Source organism: Mustela putorius, unplaced genomic scaffold (genome assembly GCF_011764305.1).
Source record: "Mustela putorius furo isolate JIRA1106 unplaced genomic scaffold, ASM1176430v1.1 tig00000127_pilon_pilon_pilon, whole genome shotgun sequence".
In the NCBI taxonomy this organism is placed as follows: domain Eukaryota; kingdom Metazoa; phylum Chordata; class Mammalia; order Carnivora; family Mustelidae; genus Mustela; species Mustela putorius.
The window spans coordinates 3,172,798-3,178,797 of NW_025421288.1; the positions used below are offsets into that span (position 1 = coordinate 3,172,798).

A 6,000-nucleotide genomic window follows, 5' to 3' on the forward strand; every position below is an offset into this window, starting at 1 on the left:
TTTCTAATTTGCACTGTTTGTTTGTTTGTTTGTTTTTTCTGTTGAATTGGAGAATCTTTACATATTCTATATAACAGAGCTCTACCAGATAAATGACTTGCAACCTCCTCCACTGTGTGGGTCATCTTTTCATCTTTTATAGTGTTCTCTGATGCACAAAAGTCTGTTTTTTTTTTTTAATTTGATTATATCCATTTATCTATTTTTACTTGAACTGTTTGTGCTTTTGGTGTCTAAGAAATCTATAAAGAGCTTAGCTGAGTTGGTAGAGAGAGACTTGAGCTGCCAGGTGTTAGACAGCCAAATAAATCAACAGACCATAAATGCAAGATCTCAGCCTTTAATCACTTACTACAATGGTCATCTCAGTCATATGTCCTGAAAGTTAGTGATTATTTGTACATTTCTTCCCAATACAGGTTTCCCAAATGGCCTGTACAGAGATGCACAATCTAACGACATGGAAAGAATTCATTCTAATGTGAATCATAGGACCCCCTGAGCTGCAGGCTCCACTGCTTGGACTCTCCCTCACATTTTACTTCTTCTCAGTGGTGGGTAACCTGAGCTTGATCATGCTCACCAAGATAGCCTCCAGGTTACAAACACCCATGTACTTCCTCCTCCGACACCTGGCTCTCACTGATCTGGGTTATTCAACAGCTTTGGGACCCAAAATGCTAGCAAACTTTGCTGTAGATCAGCCTACCATCTCTTATACCTGGTGTGCTACCCAACTCACCTTCTTTAGTATATTTATTACTAGTGAAATTTTCATTTTGTCAGCAATGGCCTATGACCGTTATGTGGCCATCTGTAACCCTCTGCTCTACACAGTCATCATGTCACATAGATTATGTCAGTTGCTGGTGGCAATCCCCTATCTATACAGCATCCTTCTGTCTTTGCTGACCATTATAAAAATTTTCCTTTCATCATTTGGTGGCTATAATGTCATCAGGCATTTCTACTGTGACAGTCTACCATTGATAGATTTGCTCTGCTCAGACACACATGAAATTAGACTGATAATTTTGATCTTTTCAGCTTTTAATTTGGTGTCCTCTCTTCTGATAGTCCTTGTGTCCTACATGCTGATCCTTGTTGCCGTGCTCAGGATGAACTCTGCAGAGGGCAGGCACAAGGCTTTCTCCACTTGTGGATCCCATCTGACAGTGATAGTCATATTTTATGGTACTCTGTTTTTTATGTATGTGCAGCCCAAACCCAGTCATTCATTTGATACTGATAAAATAGCCTCCTTGTTTTATACTTTGGTTATACCCATGCTGAATCCCATTATCTATAGCTTGAGGAACAAAGAGGTGAAAAATGCCCTATATAGGACCTTCAGAATGTTTGCAAATGTTTTACTTAAAATTCACTGTAGGGCACACTAACACTAAATTATGTATTAGTCAATGTATACTGTAGTTAATCTTGCTGTAGTCTTGTTCTGTTGTTTCCGGGGGGGGGAGGTGAGCAAGAATCAATGTGTGATAAGCATAGAAATAAAGAAAAATATACATTATTTTCAAAATTCAAATGAGGATAATCACCAACAGATTGTGTCTTCATTCTCATCCTTCAGATACTAACCTAATTTAGTTTCAGTTCCAGGTCAAGTACTATTCCTACAAGTTCTGGCACTACCCTATTTGTCTGTCTCTTCTACTAAACACTTATTTTTATAAAACCAGAGACTCCATATATTCTTTTTACAACCTTATCTATAACAGTCTAGTATAGTAAAAGTCACACACAAAGAAGATACCTGATAGATACTATATAAATTAATTAATAAAGGAAATAAACATATACTGTGAAGTTTAATAACAAAAATCCCTCTCTTTATTGGGCTTACAGAAAATAGGCAGCATGAGAACTGGTCTATACAGTGGGATGGATTGGATTGAGCTATATGAAAATGGGATAGAGCCAGTAGTCAGGATGGTGGTCACCCTTTAATTAAGGTTATCAGGGAGCGTTCTGCAAAGATAGCATTGAAACAAACACTTGAGGAGCTAAGTGGATAGACTCTGGCTACCTATCAGAAGCTTGTTCCATGGGGACCAAATATTGCAGCAGTTCCAATGACTAATGTGCTGAGGAACACCACAGTCAAAGGTGGTGGGAACATAAATGTGACTAAGAAATAAAAGAGATATGATGAACTTATAATATAGAATGTGATCTTGTAGGACTTATATAGGCCATTGTAAAACTTGCCTTTTATTCCAAATGATAGAAAAGGCCTTTGGAGGATTTTGAGCTCAGGAGTGGTTTGATCTATCTTTGATAAGGGGACAGCTATCACTGCTGTGCAAATAACGGATGGAAAACTCTGAGATGGGAAATTGAAGACACTGAGGGAGTTGATCATGTTACATTTGAGAGAGAATAAAGGTTTAATCCGGGACAAGTAGAGCCCGAGGATAGAAGTGATTACATTCTTAACACATCTTTAAGGAAATATCAATATTTCTTCACATTTATGTGGGGTATAAGAAGCATAAAAAGGGAAATTAATTATTTGAAAAGAATGGAAAGACTAGTTCCAAGACTCATCTTAAGATCTGTTGAATACTGTTTTCTGCTTTCAATTAAGATGGCCTTAACTTCCCACTAAGATAAGAAAAATAAAAGCACCAAACCAAACAAAAATAGAGACAAGAAATATGAAACAAGTGGCCACAACATTGACATCAAGCAACAAATGCCAGTTTCCCTGACAGATAAGGAACAAATCAGGTGAATCCCATGATTGTGCCACTTTCCTGATGAGCTGAAGGAATAAAGTTGAGAGTCCAGAAGTCTATGGTAGTTGAATTTTGTAAGATAGAGTACCAGCACTAGAAAAGCTGTGCAGAGAAAGAACACTGGATCTCTGCATAGAATCCTCCTGGATTATTGGACAGATTAGTGATCAGGACATGCAAGAGGAAACCATCCAGGTGAAAGAAATAACCATCTAAGATGATGAAAGGCAACAGTACCTGAAACTCAAACAGAGGTAGAAATTGTGAGAATGTATTGTACAAGGAGTAGAAAACTTCATAGTTTGTGGGGCCTGAGGTAAAGTACTCAAGAAGGTCTTCCTTCAGGAAGAGGAATAATTAGCCCTACTTCTACACTGCTCTGGTCCCACCTAAGAAATTATAAAAGCAATATCCAAAAGGATTAAACTATCTCAAAATAACTATATCCTAGAAGAAAACTGAGGGATTATTGCTAAAATACAAATGTATCCAGTATCCATCAAGAAAAATTCACAATGTGTGAAATATATTCTATAATTATCAGGCATATAAGGAAGCAGGAAGACATGATCTATAATGAATAGAATAACCAATCAATGGAAACTGTTCAAGAATTTGCACTTGTTTGAAATATCAAACAAGGACAAAATGGTTATTATAATTGTATATCATATTTTCAAAAAGATAACTAAAGACATGGAAGATATTTAAAAAAAGGATTTCAAATATTAGAGAGAAAAAAATACCATGTTCAAGGTAAAAGATAAAAGGGATTTTAGGTAGAGTAGATTGGACATTACAGAAGCAAAGGTTAGTCAGTCTATAGATACAGCAATAAAGTATCAAAATGAGACAAAGGGAGCGAAAAGAATCAAAAGAATCAAAAACATAAAAAGAATAATAATAATCTGTGAGACAGTTTCAACTAACCAAGTATGCATATGATAGGTTTCCCAAAGAAGAATGTCATTAGAATTATTTGAAGAAAACACAGGTGAAAAGTAATCACACATGATGAAAGTTAAAAGACCTCAGATTCAAGAAGATTAACAAACCCCAGATAAAAGGAACATACAGACCTGAAGGCAACTCATCATTAAATATCTCAAAGCCAACGATAAATAAAACATTAAGCCATCAAAAAGCAAAGACACTGGACACTTTATAGAAAGAGGAACAAAGAATAACAGATTTATCGTCAGAAGCACTGCAGGTGGGCACCTGGGTGGCTCAGTGCGTTAAGCCGCTGCCTTCGGCTCAGGTCATGATCTCAGGGTCCTGAGATCGAGTCCCGCATCGGGCTCTCTGCTCAGCAGGGAGCCTGCTTCCCTCTCTCTCTCTCTCTGCCTGCCTCTCCATCTACTTGTGATTTCTCTCTGTCAAATAAATAAATAAAATCTTTAAAAAAAAAAAAAAAAAGAAGCACTGCAGGTGAGAAGACAGTGGAGCAACATCATTAAAGTATCAAAACAAATAATTGTCAGCTGAGAATCTTGCACCCAGAAAAGTGTAGTGATGAAAACCGGATTAGTGGTTGACAGGGGCTAAGGACAAGGGAATGAGGGAAGGGAAGAGCAGTTAGGTATGAAGGAACCATAGGTGACCCGTATAGTGATGGAATAAGCCTGTTAATGGTTTTGCTGTTTATATCCCTCTACATATGATTAAAATTGCATATATGTATATGGGGCGCCTGGGTGGCTCAGTGGGTTAAGCCGCTGCCTTCCGCTCAGGTCATGATCTCAGGGTCCTGGGATCAAGTCCCGCATCGGGCTCTCTGCTCAGCAGGGAGCCTGCTTCCTTCTCTCTCTCTCTGCCTGCCTCTCAGTGTACTTGTAATTTCTCTCTGTCAAATAAATAAATAAAATCTTTAAAAAAAATTGCATATATGTATATATAATTCTTTGCAAACACAAAAGCCCGCACGTAACAGGACGCAAGTCCGCCACTGCGTCTGGACCTTTCCTGGCCACTGCAGAGCACCTGCTTCTCCCTGGCCTTCACCCCGAGTTGCACTTCCCAACCTGGGCTTCCTGTCCTCTGTTCCTTGGTGGGTGCCCTCCAGGAACGAGGGGGCGGCTCTCACTCCAGTCCACAGCACTGATTGGGACTCTATCAAGAGTCAGCAGCGAGGTCACTGTGAGCCCCACCCATGACCTACCAACAGTGTTGATCCAGCTGGAGCTTGCTCTTTCTGTGGCATATATATGTATACATACATATACATATATACATATACATATATATGTATACATATATATACATATATGTATATATAATTCTTTGCAAACACAAAAATGAGATGGTGACCCAAATAGGCAGAGTATTGTGCCAACATTAATTTCATAATTCCTGTGGTAGAATCTGAATTGTACAATAATGATGCAAGTTGTTACTCCTAGTAGAAACTAAGTGAGGTGCAGGAACTCTGGGCTCCTTGGCACCACATAATTCTATAAGTATTTCAAAATAGTAGAAAGCTAAATTAAACCCAAGCCTGTCTGAGACATTACAGGGTAGATGAGATGGAATGGAAATATTACATAGAGAGATACATATATCCATACATATGTCAAAACTTATCAAAATTTTATACCTCATATATGTGCAGTTTCCTATTTTCAATGATACCTATGTAAGGTGTTTTACTTCATTTCTAACCATGCCAAGAGATCAAACAAAAACCAAGGGAAAAGTCAGTAAAAGAAACATATTTTAACTATTATACAGTTAAGAGAGTGCTGGGCTGACTCTTGGTTAAGGGACCAGCTCTTGATTTTGGCTGAGATCATGGTCTCAGGGCCATGGGATCAATCCCTGTGTCAGGCTCTACACTAAGCATGGCATCTGATTGAGACTCTCTCTTCCTCTCCTCTGCCCCCTCCCCTGTTCCCTCATTCCCCCTAAATTAATTAATTGATTGATTAAATAATTTTAATAAAATGTCCCATTAACAGGAGAGAACATAATTCAGGCACCTGTCATAGATGCGAACACCCAAGAACCTCATCTCTATGCAGGTACAAGAGGATATCAGAACCGGTACAACCAATCTGGAATAGTTAACAAAATTAAATGAATCGTTTTCTCTTCCCAAGAGATCTTCCTGTGTTGAGGGTATTTATGTGCGGTCATATGCATACATGTAGGTGGATCTACATGAATATCAACACACGCACACACACATACACACACAGCCAGAGACAGATATGTGAAATGTATACCACGGATGATTTTGTCT

General features: G+C 38.4%; 1 pseudogene; it reads left to right on the plus strand.

Moving 5' to 3' along the window:
* Positions 1 to 428: 428 nt before the first annotated feature.
* LOC101680083 lies at positions 429 to 1,400 on the plus strand (annotated as a pseudogene).
* The last annotated feature ends 4,600 nt before the right edge of the window (positions 1,401 to 6,000 follow it).